Raw genomic sequence first — 12961 nt, 5'->3', positions numbered from 1 at the left:
AATCATAGGTCATTGAAGAGCATTTTCCTGAATCTTGAGAACGTAAGATCAGGCGCTGAAGCACAGTCTCATTTCAACAAATTTGCTGAACTCATCTTGGTGGCTAAAGGTGCCTATATGGGGTTTATTGAGAAGCTACCCAAAGCCTTTCATGTCTCCACAAGCTCCAGGGATTTCTGGGTTATTCTCTTGCTAGCCTTTCAGAACTCTGGGTCCCCAAGTTTTGCAAGGGCTGCTGCCACCATGGCTACCCCCTCAGTGGGAGGCACACCTCAACTCTAAATGGTAACTGCACAACTTGGAAAGGGTGAGCTGCTGAGGCCAAAACCAAAGAAAACAAAACAATTAATAGATGCCTGGATCTTTCCAGAAGATACCTCAAGTACTCACACTCTTTTGAGATCTCTAGTTGGCACCTAATTCCACAAGACCAGATTACTTGACCTATTTTGTGTCATCAGATAGTCTCAATGTGATGCTTCAAGAAGACATCTCAAATACATACTCAGAACAGCCTTCAAAGGAGGTGTCAAAAACCTGCTAGTTTTCCTTCCACAAGGAATGGAGGGTGGCATTGAAACATTAAACCGACTCTTGTTTGCCACTAAATATAGAAAACGTATATAAATATGTCAACATTTATAAATATGTAAATATATATATATATATATATATATATATATATATATATATCTCCTTATGGGCTGGGTTAAAATATGGAAAGATAGAAACTGAAAGCTAATAAAATCAGAAGTTGTTAATTGGATAATCATGAAATATCAATGTTCTTCCTTAGGGTATAAGTATTAAGGTCATGATGAGTTATAAGTTCAAGAATTTATAAATAGGGGCGCCCAGATGGCTCAGTCGGTTAAGTGTCCAACTATTGATTTCAGCTCAGGTCATGATCTCACGGTTCATGAGACAGAGCCCCACTCTGGGCTTCAATACTGATAGCGCTGAGCTGGCTTGGGATTCTCTCTCCCTCTCTCTCTGCCCTCCCCTGCTTCTGCGCTCTCTCTGTCTCTCTTTCTCTCTCTCAAGACAACAGATAAACTTAAAAAAAAAAGAATTTATAGATAATACTTATGCCAGAAAAATTCCCTTGGACAAAACGGCAAGCAGTCAGTATGTCTCTTCTAATGACTCAATCATATCAAGTAAAATCGGTGTCAAATTACATTGGCATAAATGTTGGTGTTATTGGGTCTATAATGTAATACCAACCAGTAGCCTATTTTTATTGTCACTGCTCAAGACACTAGACTCTGTCTGAGCCAATGCTGCTTGTTTTTGTTGTTGTTGTTTCCTATAGATGAGCTTTGAGACAAGGACTAAAATTCCAAACAAACTTGGCATTCAAGGCATTCCGGCTTGAACATTCCCGACCGAATGCCACCAACATCTCCACTAAACACCCTTGGGGATGACACTCAAAGCCATTGACACAGCAAGTCATGACTCATTCTGATAATTCCACTGCGCTCCTCTTGGCGACTCAATATCAATACAGAATGTTTAATTCAAAACAGAAGAAAACACACAGAGAGACATCAAGATATTCAGAATCTGTGTATGTCACCATGGACCAGGCCAGAAACATGAGATTTGCTTACTTACACAGAGTCGCTGACAGTATAGGCTTCTCCCTAGAATTATTGGCATTTCCCCCCCTTCGCCTTCAGCAAAAAAGGATAGCTACTGGAAGACAGAAATGAATTGGAACTAGCACGTTTATCTTTGATCTACTCCCTAGGAGAAACACTGACACTGTTCTAAGTATTTACAACAGGGCCTGTCCCTCACTCTCTTTTTCTTCTTCTGTCTCCTCCTGGAGGAGTCTTAAAATGCTCATGAACTCTGAGCTAGTGCTATCTAGACCTCCCACCCATCCAGGATCCCTCAACACACACAGCTATGCCTTTGGTCAGCTGTCAAACGATACGAAAACAAGCTCAGTGGACATCTGCCCATGGATTAATGGGCATGGCATTTCTTTCAGTATCAAAGATAAATTGCTAGACAGCTGTATTGAAAACCACAACATACTTCTCAACACTGATGATACACGGAGGAGATGACCTATTTCCTAAATGGGGTCATGAATAATCTTCCTCCCTCAGGAGACATTCTTCCCTGCAAGAAAAGATTTAAAGCAACAACAAGGGCCACGGTGCGAATTTCCAATCCAAAGGTGTCTAAGCCTCTTTTCTGATGATGTATTGTATGGGTGCTGATAATTATTTGATGATAATTATTTGGGGATCATTCTGGAATTCAGTTTAAAAAAAGAATAAGTAGAAAAGTGTGAATGCCTTGCTTTGCCAACATGAGTCCTATAGAACAGAAAAGCGTATGTTTCAAATCCAGCCTTACTTGGGTGTCTAAGGAGGTGGCCTTGAACTGGTGACAACTTCATTTAGCTTGTAAAGTGGGTACAATTTTTTAAAAACACATAGCATTTATCTGAGTAGTAAATGAGATAATACAAGCAGAACCTAACACAGAGTTGGAACTACATAAAGGCTAGTTCCATGCTCTCTTTTTCCTTTTCAAGTTACCATTTTGGCTGATTCTAATTGGCATCAAACATTTGGAGTTACTTGTTAGATAATCCTCTTGCTCCACTGCCAAGTTTTAGAGGTGGGGTATTTGAAGTGGACAATCAGAATACAGCACTTAAAAATATTTTTTATTTTTTAAATTTTTTTAGTGTTTACTTATTTTTGAGAGAGAGACAGTGCAAGCAGGGAAGGGGCAGAAAAAGAGGGAGACACAGGATCTGCAGCAGGCTCCAGGCTCTGAGCTGTCAGCACAGAGTCTGATGTCGGGCTCGAACCCATGAACCATGAGATCCAAGTCGAGGCTTAACTGACTGAGCCACCCACGCATCCCTAAAAATACATTTAAAATCAGTAAGATTTTCAAAGAAGATATTGTATTGCATAAAACAGGTGTTGTAATTTTTCATAGTAAGCTAATCAGTTCTAAGGAAGCAAGTGACATAAAAATGGAGTTAAAAACCAGAAATAAAAAGAGAACAGAGCGAAAAATTAGATAAAGTGCTATCAGCCATTGGTTATTTTGATGATTCCAACACAGAGATCTAGTCTGTGATAGAGGCTGCAGAAACCCTAGTGGGCAGGAGGGGTGACAAGATAGGCAAGCAGACCAGAGGTCTGGAGCCGGGCATCATGGCGCTCTGAATTCTGCCCTCATACGATCTGTGACATCAAGTCACTGAGATGGTCAAAATGTCAATATCCTCATTGGTGAAATGAAGAAAATCAACTGAATCACCAAGACCCTTCCATTTCTAAACTGTCCATGAAGTCTTAATGGGAAATATGTCAGGGAAAAGGCCAGAAGACTCAGTGGCAACTGGATATGAGTCTCAAAGAAATGGAAATTCATAAACATGAAATCTTAGGCTAGAATCCTGCTGTGGTGGGTTCGGTGAAGAGTACAGCACAGAATAAAGAGTGTGAAGAGACTATTTTTTTTAACAGGTAAAGACAAAAGAGGAAACATGAAAGTACATAAGCACAGGGGTAATTAAACAACTCTAGAAATCAAACATAAAATAAGCTTAAGAAAGTAAAAAATAAATAAATAAATAAAATAAGTTATCATTTTCGCCTAGCAAATTGGCAACCGTAAGGTTGTCTCCACATAATGTTTGCATGAATGTAAGTTGATAAAATTTTTGGATGACAGTTTGACAGTTCATAACAAAACTTTAAAATACTATGGATCCATTGCCAGCGACATCATTTGTATATATTTATTTGATACTTTTATTTTACATATTTCTTTTTTTAATGTTTTTATTTATCTTCGAGAGAGAAAGAGAGACAGAACATGAGCAGGGGAGGGACAAAGAGAGAAGGAGACACAGGATCCCAAGCAGGCTCCAGGCTCTGAGCTGTCAGCACAGAGCCCAATGCGGGGCTCAAACTCACGAACCATGGGGTCATGACCTGAGCCAGAGTTGGATGTTCAACCAACTGAGCCACCCAGGTGCCTCCAATTCTACGTATTTCTAATATATCTTTATACATTATTTCTATATATTCCATATATATTTACTAGAAATAATTATCAACGTGTTCAAATATTTAGCTATAAGTAGTCATTATCATGTTATTTCTGACATCAATTATTTTTTAAAAACTTAAATATCTAACATTAAGAATTGTTAAATACGGGTGCCTGGGTGGTGCAGCTGGTTAAGCGTCCGACTCTTGATTCCGGCCCAGGTCATGATCTCACAGTTTGTGAGTTCAAACCCTGCATCTGCACCATCATTGCAGAACCTGCTTGGGATTCTGTCTCTCCCTCTCTCTGCCCCTCCCCTGCTTGTGCACTCTTTCTCTCAAAAAAATAAATAAACTTGGGGCGCCTGGGTGGCTTGGTCGGTTAAGCGTCCGACTCAGCTCAGGTCATGATCTCACGGTCCGTGAGTTCGAGCCCCGCGTCGGGCTCTGTGCTGACCACTCAGAGCCTGGAGCCTGTTTCGGGTTCTGTGTCTCCCTCTCTCTCTGACCCTCCCCTGTTCATGCTCTGTCTCTCTCTGTCTCAAAAATAAATAAACGTTTAAAAAAATTTTTAAATAAATAAATAAATAAATTTGAAAAAAATGTTTAAAAAAAGAATTGTTAAATAAATTGTGGCACTTTTTACTATGAAATACCCCATAGTCATTTTTAAAGACCTCATGGAACATTATTTAATGGTGTATAAACATGTTCACAATACATTGTTAAGTGAAAAAAGTGCTACAAAACAATCTTCTGTTTTAGTAAGAAGAATGTGTATTTTTACATATATGTATATGTACCTAGAAAATAGAAGGGTGTGGGGGGGGGGACCTAGAACAAGTGTATTTGGTTGACCCTATGAAACTGCCAATTTTATAAGTAAAAAACAGTCAAATACCAATCAGTTCATAGGGTTCAACCAAACACACAAATACATAGATACTGAAATGAGACTAGAAAAATATTCACAAAAATGTTGACTACGACCATATCTTAGTGATTACGGATACCTTTATTTTTCTAACTCTTTATAATTAAGATGTGCTTCTTTTGATATATGAAAAAGTTATAATGAGGTCAAATATTTAATTTACACACTAAATAAGCCTAAAATATGTCATTTCTCAGCTACTCTGGCTTCCAAATCCCCACCTTCTGGTTAACAGAAATATATAATACAGATAATTATATCGGGAGGAAGGAGAACTTAACATCTTCATGGCAGTGGGAAAGCTCTGGGGTATTGGGCACAATGTCCTCTACCTCTTCTGGTCTCCAGGGCTATGTCCCTTATCCCCTGGGTATCTCCTGGCCTCTAGGGCTGAAATCTGAGGATGGTGTAACTGGTGATCTGATCTCCCTCGGTTTGGTCAGGATGATCACTTCCTGGCTGACTCAGCCTCATGTTAGCTCCTGCGGGCCGCAGACTCCTGAATGTCTGCCATGCGCTCCCTCCAGCCTCTGGCCCAGCAGTGCACCCAGCCTCTGCCAGGGGTCACCTCACCCCACCATCGTGTGTACCACTGTAGATTCTTCATGCCTCGATTCTGTACCTCTGTGAGATAAAGAACAAAGGAAAAGCTACACTCTTTCTGCCTGAGTGTACTGCTTTGTCCAGCGTATTCTGAGTCGGCTGAGGTCCAGACTGCTCTTGAAGTTAATTCACTTTAAAGCGTAGGCCTCCAGAAAGGAAATCAAGAGACACACCAGTCACTTCATTCTTTCTCTCCTTCTCCATCTTTCCATCATTTCTCATGACAGAATATGGTCCAGCTTTTCTTTTACTTCTGCTATACCTCATGTCCTCGCCACCTCTACTCCAGCTAAATACAGAGACTTCTATGTAGTCTCTTCTCTGCAACATGAAAAATTCTCTGAATGGCGGCCCTCTAAGCTCAGTTATTATTTTGATAAAGGGAAGTAGGAAGCCTTTCTCAAGAAATGGGCTGCAAGATAATTGCTTATGTCATTCTGGTTTTTAATCACATAATATTAATATTGGGTATTACCTTGGTCTTTCTCTTGGCATTTCTCCTATGAAAATTATGTTTAAGTGAATGCTGAGGCCAGAAGAGGCAAAGGTTTTTGACTCATGAAAGAAAAAAAAAACTAAATATTTTAAGACTTTATCTCCATTATAAAGTTATTTGAAAAAAGGAATCAGTCTAAAATATACCTAGATAAAACAGGGAGTCACCAGGAGAGGGAGAAGAAGGCTTTGAATAGAGACTTAGAGGCTACTGAAACTTAATGAAGGGAATTCACAAAAACCAGTGCAAAATACAGAGAAAGTTCGGGAGGTAAGAATAAAAATGTCCTGTATATTTTTATTTGTAATATTTAAGGTTTCCCTACACACTCATGTTGCCTCAGAGAGAAATAGTTATGGTACACACAAATCTTCCTGCCATGGGCATAAAACTTTCAGGAGACCAAGGTAAATAATCAAAACACCAAAGTCCATAGTTCATTTCTCTACCATCTTGTTCCAGAAAGAATTTCAGGCAACTAACAGGGATAACTCTCACACTATAGGAAAAAATGATTAGGGAGCTTCAAAAAAAGGATGATTCTTCTAAAAAGGCATTCAAAGATGTAAACTTCCTAGTTCACATGGACAAAATAGAATATGAAGAGAAAGAAATGTTGGAAATGAGATAGCTTAGTGAAGAAGATAAACCAAGGTGCTGGAAAGAAATGGTGATTCAGTCAAAGGAGCCATGGTGAAAGAGTGCGGGGGAAGTGACTTCGGCAGCTCAAAGCTGTAGGAAGTTGACTCTGAGGGCTCTAGGAGGAGCAATATGGAAGCCAAGAAGCCAGCGGCCACCCTGGTCGAAGTTGGGGGAAATGATCGTCTGCATCAGGGCAGCAGCAGTGGAATATATGTGAGAGTACAATAAATAAGACTTGGCCACTCACTGGATTTAGGGATTGGAGGAGATGGTAAAGTCCATGATGTCTATGAGACTTCAAGCCAAGCCAACTGGAGCAATGATACAAACATGACAAGAAATGGCCGACTTTCAGTCTTGCTCTGAATGACAGCAATTTATTTTCCACCTGCAAGTTTTCTGTTAGAGAAATATAAGTAGGCCAACAAGTAAAGGAGGAAAATTTTTTGAATTCCCAAATTTGTACCAAACACGTATATTCAGTGGAAATACGACGTACAATGCATATGTTTTTAACAAGTATTCTGACTTAAAACATACGTTTATCATTTCTTATCTTCAAAGGGTGAACAGAATCAAAGCACAAACACTTCACCAAAAGTATCTGAATTTATACGTGTCATCTCACGTTGAGTTTATGTGTGTTGTAGATCACTTTGCGTGTAGTTCTCTAAGAAGTACTTTTTGCTTCAAGTGGTAGTTGAGTTGAATTCTGACTACCACTTGAGTTTTTTATGAAGTTTATTATTTTTGTAGAAAAAAAATATAAAGCTCTATATAAACTATAATCCAACATGGTACCAGATTAGGATATTTGGAAAATCAACATTTGATTAATAATTCTCAGGGGCACCCGGCTGGCTCAGTTGCTTAAGCATCACTCTTGATTTCCACTCAGGTCATGATCTCACAGTTCATGGGATGGAACTGACAGCACACAGCCTGCTTGGGATTCTCTCTCTCCCTCTCTCTGTCTCTGCCCCTTCCCAGCTTGCACACGTGCACTCTCTCTGTCTCTCTCTCAATGTAAACAAATAAACTTAAAAAAAAAAAACCTATTTCCACATAGAGGGGCCTTTACTCATACCACTACTCAGACGTGTGAAGAAAATCACCACTTCCTTATTTTCTTTACCCAGCCTAATCTTTTCCATGTAGTTTTTGTTGAGATATGATCCACATGCCATATCCCTTTAGAGTGTACAATTGAGTGGTTTTTAGTATATTCACAAAGTTGTACAACCATCACCACTATCTAAATTCCAGAGCATTTGTATCACCCCAGAAAGAAATGTCATACCCCCTAGCAGTCACTCCCCACTTTCTGTCCCCCGTCAGCCCCTGGCAACCTCTAATCTACTTTCTGTCTCTATGCATTTGCTGATTTAATTTTTTTAAGTTTCTTTATTTATTTTGAGAGAGAGAAAGAGAGAGAGTGGGGAAGGGGCAGAGAGAGAGGGAGAGAGTTCCAAGCAGGCTCCATACAGCCAGCGCAATGAACCGTGAGATCATGACCTCAGCTGAAATCAAGAGTCAGATGCTTAACTGACTGAGCTATCCAGGCACCCCGCCTTTGACGATTTTAGACACTTCATGCCAACTGAATCATATGCTACATAACTAACCAAACTGCCCCTATGAACTCCAACTCTGTTGGGTGACAGTAAAAATTTACTTTAGCTCAAATTTAGCAATCGGTAATATCTTAGATGTTTCTAGTTTAAGACTCAGCTTTGTTTTGGAAAAGACTCAGCTTACAGTACACTCACTGACAGATTTTGTCTCCCCTTCCTTCCTCCTTCCCAAGTTGATCTGGGCACAGAGGAAACCTTATGAGTCCCCCTAGCAATGGTGGGAGAGTGGGCTTCTCTCCTCTGCTGGCCTCTTCAGGGCAGTGGCCTGACCATGTTGGACTCTGGATCGGTGCCCCTCAGGACAACTGATCCCAACAGGATTTTTGGCAGATGAGAGCTACTCTTGCTGCTGACACTTGAGCCCTCAACTGCCCCCTGCCAATCCAGACCGCTGCCCATGACAGCCTCCTCTGGCCAACTCCAGGCTGCTGCCGGCTCACGGTCCTCTCAGTGCCTCTGTGTCCCCTCTGAGGGTGAACCTGGGCCTTTTTATCCCCACTGTACATCCCACACGTGTCACAGAATCCAGCCTATAGTAAACATCCAACATTATTTTTTGAATGGGTAAATAAATCCTTCAAAATTCAGCCAAAATATTATCTCCCCTGTAAACCTTCCCTCAAAACACTGATCCTTCCTCGCCCCCCACCTCTTGCTCTGCGCTCCCATGGTGGAGCTCCGGTCTGAACGCAGGCAACTTGGTTCATTCAGAGTCAGTGCTTATAGCCTTCTGCAGAAGGAATTAAAGGCAGAGAGAATCACATTTGCAGAATCACCTGCAAAAGGATGGTTAGGTGACTAGGGGCCATGCGGGCTGAGGCTTTGAACTTCATCCTGAAGGCAAGGACAAGCCCGACTTCATCAGTTTTCTGTTGACATATGTGTATCTCGGCTCTTCAACAGGATTGAAATCTCTCCAACAGAAACTCAACTTTTTCCCCACTGATGACTGGTTGATAGCCTGACGCCAGGAGCTTATGGATGGTTTCTGACACACTTTATAGACCACAGACTAAATAAATCCAAGCACTTCTGAGTTAAAACAGCAAATGTGGAGTAGCGGTACCAAATGGAAACGTTCAGATTTGGTATTGTGTACCAAAGTGGAAAAAAAAATTAACATTAAACCTTGACCGTTATGTTCACATCAAAGTTCCATGTGTTTCTTTCAAAGTCATCTCAGGACTCTACACACACACACACACACCGCTCCCTTCGGGGAAGTTGACAGGACAGGAAGGAGAGGAAGGCAGGTATTCTCCCGACTAAGTCAGTGGAAAAGCTTTTTCAGAGAGGTCTCCCCAGAGCCAGAAGAGCTGTTGATCAGCTGTTGAGAGATGGGAAACAAAGATGAGGCTTTGAGAACCACTGGCATCCCAACAGAGGCCACACAGGGCAGCGGTTGTGAGCACTCGTTCTCAACCAAGCTTTGTGGATCCAGACCACAGTTCCAACACTTACTGCACATTTTGGACAAGTTGCTCATGCCCTCTCTCCTTGTAAGCTGAGATGATACTAGTGCCTACCTGCTGGGGCAGTGCTAAGGATGAGACGGGTTGATACAGTGTACAGAACATTAGAAAAGTGACCCACCGGCGTCCCACGCATCACCCTGTGCTACCCTAACCTCTTAACGTTATCCTTGACTAAAGGGGAAATACTCTACACTTCCTTTTCTTTTCTTTTATTTATTTTTATTATTTTTTTAATTAGAGAGAGAGCGCGCGCATGTGAGTGGGGGAGAGGGGCAGAGGGAAAGCAAGAGAGAGAATCCTAAGCAAGCTGCATGCTCAGCACAGAGCCCAATGTGGGGCTTGATCCCATGACTCTGGGATTATGACCTGGGCTGAAATCAAGAGTCGGACACTCAACCGACCGAGCCACCCAGGTGCCCCTAGACCTTCTTTTCAATAAGCATCATTTCGCAGCCTTGTATTTCATCCCAGTTAACTATTTCTTTTATGCTGTAATGAAGGACCCCAAAACCCACTTATATATTAGTGTTAGAAAGACACCTTTATTCTCTCTTTGCATAGTGCTTTTCTAAACTCCAGCCAATTGACATCATCCTGCTCTAGGGGAACACCATCAGAATGAAGTAAATCCCCTCAAACGAAGAGTCAAGAAAGGTGAACTTGAATCAAAATACTCCTGGCTTCCCTTTGTTGGTTTGTGATGCTCCAGCCTCTGACCCAAAGGTGAAAGAATCCTGTTCTGAAAACGGATACAAACCCTTGCAGAGATTTGGCTCCTGTTAAGCAAATGCTTCTTTGAGAAAAAAAAAAGACTATGTCATTTTACAATCCTATCAAGTTATACAACCCTGATTTCTGGAAATGAATTTGTCATTGAAAGCATGAGGCAAACACCTTTTTAAATTATTTCAAGCAATCTGTGGAAGCCTAATGCCAGCCGACCCTCTCAAAGGCCTCATTGTGAGCGTTTGTGCTTGGAGGCTGTTAATTGCTGGCCTCCTTCCATCCTCTCCTGCGAACACAACACCATATTTGTCTCTCAGCTGTCACTATTTGTTAGGGGCCTATAAACAGAGAAGATTCTTTCTTAGCAACCACTATGAACAAGTAAAATCCTACCTTCCCCTCCCCGCCCGCCCCCCCCCAACACACACACAAAAAAAACCAGCCTGAAATGAGGAAAGAAAGGAAAAGGAACCTTACAAAGTTACTTGTGAAAGTCGAAATGACAAACCAACATGGAAAGTTTCCAAATTGCTGGCTGCCTTTGGCTTTGGGAAAAAAAAGAAAAACCATCAAGAAGCTTTCAGAAGCCAGCTGCCAGCAGATTAAAAGGCGACTAGAAATGACCTCACCACCATTTGCAGACGTCTGGTCACACGGATATCTGCAAGATAACCAAGAATAATCCAGTTACGTTGCTCGATTTTATTTCCTTGGAGAATGCTTTGGGCTTCATCTTGCTATATTTAGTCTTCAGCGTCAGACGCCATGGGAAGCCATTGCCAAGGCGCTCAAGGATGACAAGTTCATCCCGAGCAGGTAAAAGTTCTGGAAACCAAAATCATCAAAAAAGCAGGTGGAGAACAAAGCATTCAGGAGATTCTGGAAAGGAAGGGCTGTGGGAAGACAGTCTCTTGTGACGACAGCTGTAGAACAATCTCTGATGGCCGTTACAGTTTGGACATCTACAGAAAATCATAGTTATAAAGAAAGCATGAACCTTGACCTCAGAAAAGAATACTGCAGAGGATCTGTGGGAGCACCCCTGGCCATTTAAGCTTTCGGGAAGTTTAAAATGTTTCTGGAGTTAAATCAGTTCACTCTTGCCAGCCAGAGAACAGCCAGTTTGGAAAACAGGACTCGTAGGCATGGAAACAGCAAGCATCTTGGTAATGAAACTCATTACAGGATTTACTGGAGAAAAACTGGACAATCCTCAAGAGGGAAGGACAGATTTGGTCCAGAGAGTGTGTGAGGCCAGATAGTATGATATCTACAATGAGGATAGCAAAAATATGCTAGGTTTCAATAACTGAGTGGAAAGAATTAAACTTTTGGAAGCCATGATCTTTCAAGGGCTGCCTGTCTGCAAGCATCAGTATAGATAATAATCAAAACAGTAAAAGTAAAAGGCACCCAGACGAAACTTTTTCCAATCCTATATTCCCATTATGCCACTGAAGACATACGACAATTAAGAGAGTGTTCGGAACTCCCACAATTGAACTTCCCAATTGAGCTCCCACAGTTGAGCTCCCACAATTATTGCTTCAAAACTGGAAAACATGAATGTATTGCAGATGAAAAGGCTTCACTGAGTGGCAGTTTTCACACCATCTCGTTTTGATCTTCAAAATAGCCCTTTGATAACGGGCTATTTTGCAGCATGTTAACTGCTGCATTACAGTTGAGGAAACTGAGGCCCGGAGGAGTTGAGGTTGGTTAGCCACAGAGTCAGGCTTCTGACCTCATGCCAGGACTCAATTCTCCCCTCCCCCATTCTCCATCTTGCACAGGCTGTGAATTAGGTAAGAATGCAGCAACACATTCAGGCATAACAGCTCCCTCCTATGGTATTGGTTCTCTCCTCCCATTGCAGGAGAAGGCAGAGGATATAGTGGGTATTTTTAATGTAAAAATGGGAAACTTTGTCGTAGATTGTTTTTATATTTTTAAAAAGCTCTGGCACCTGGGCAGCTCAGTTGGGTAAGCGTCCAACTTTAGCTCAGGTCATGATCTCATGGTTCGTGAGTTCGAGCCCCATCTGGGGCTCTGTGCTGACAGCTCAGAGCCTGGAGCCTGCTTCAGATGCTATGTCTCCCTCTCTCTCTGCCCCTCCCCTGCTTGTGCTCTCTTTCTCTCTCTCTCTCTCTCTCTCTCTCTCTCTCTCTCTCTCTCTCTCAAAGATAAATAAACATTAAAAAAAATTTAAAATATATTTTCCTTGGTGACAATTTTTTTCCTTCTGTTTTCTCTTCCTCTACTTCTTTCTCTTTTCTACTTTCTCTCTCCACTTTTACACATTCACCTTATGTTGGAGTCCCACACATTCTTATATAGCATCCCATGTCTGGAGGACCTCACTTGAGCTCAAGACCTCCCAAAGTACTCATGATGGCCAGATGTACTTCAGTGAG

At 41.5% G+C, this 12961-nt stretch overlaps 1 protein-coding gene and 1 long non-coding RNA gene across 4 annotated transcripts in view; both read right to left on the bottom strand.

The window, feature by feature from the left end:
• The window catches only part of CFAP96 (cilia and flagella associated protein 96), a 521342-nt gene that overhangs the window by 368999 nt on the left and 139382 nt on the right, over positions 1–12961 (bottom strand). The gene's annotated exons all lie outside the window — the stretch shown is intronic.
• LOC147581489 (uncharacterized) lies at positions 7059–12694 on the bottom strand. The gene is made up of 2 exons (XR_015249964.1): positions 11177–12694; positions 7059–9673 (listed from the first exon to the last, which is right to left on the bottom strand). It is a non-coding gene; the product is annotated as an uncharacterized LOC147581489 (long non-coding RNA).

The sequence above is a fragment of the Puma concolor genome, chromosome B1 (genome assembly GCF_028749965.1).
Source record: "Puma concolor isolate L17-30 chromosome B1, mPumCon1.1.hap2, whole genome shotgun sequence".
Lineage (NCBI taxonomy): Eukaryota > Metazoa > Chordata > Mammalia > Carnivora > Felidae > Puma > Puma concolor.
This window is presented reverse-complemented; position numbering and strand designations above follow the sequence as displayed.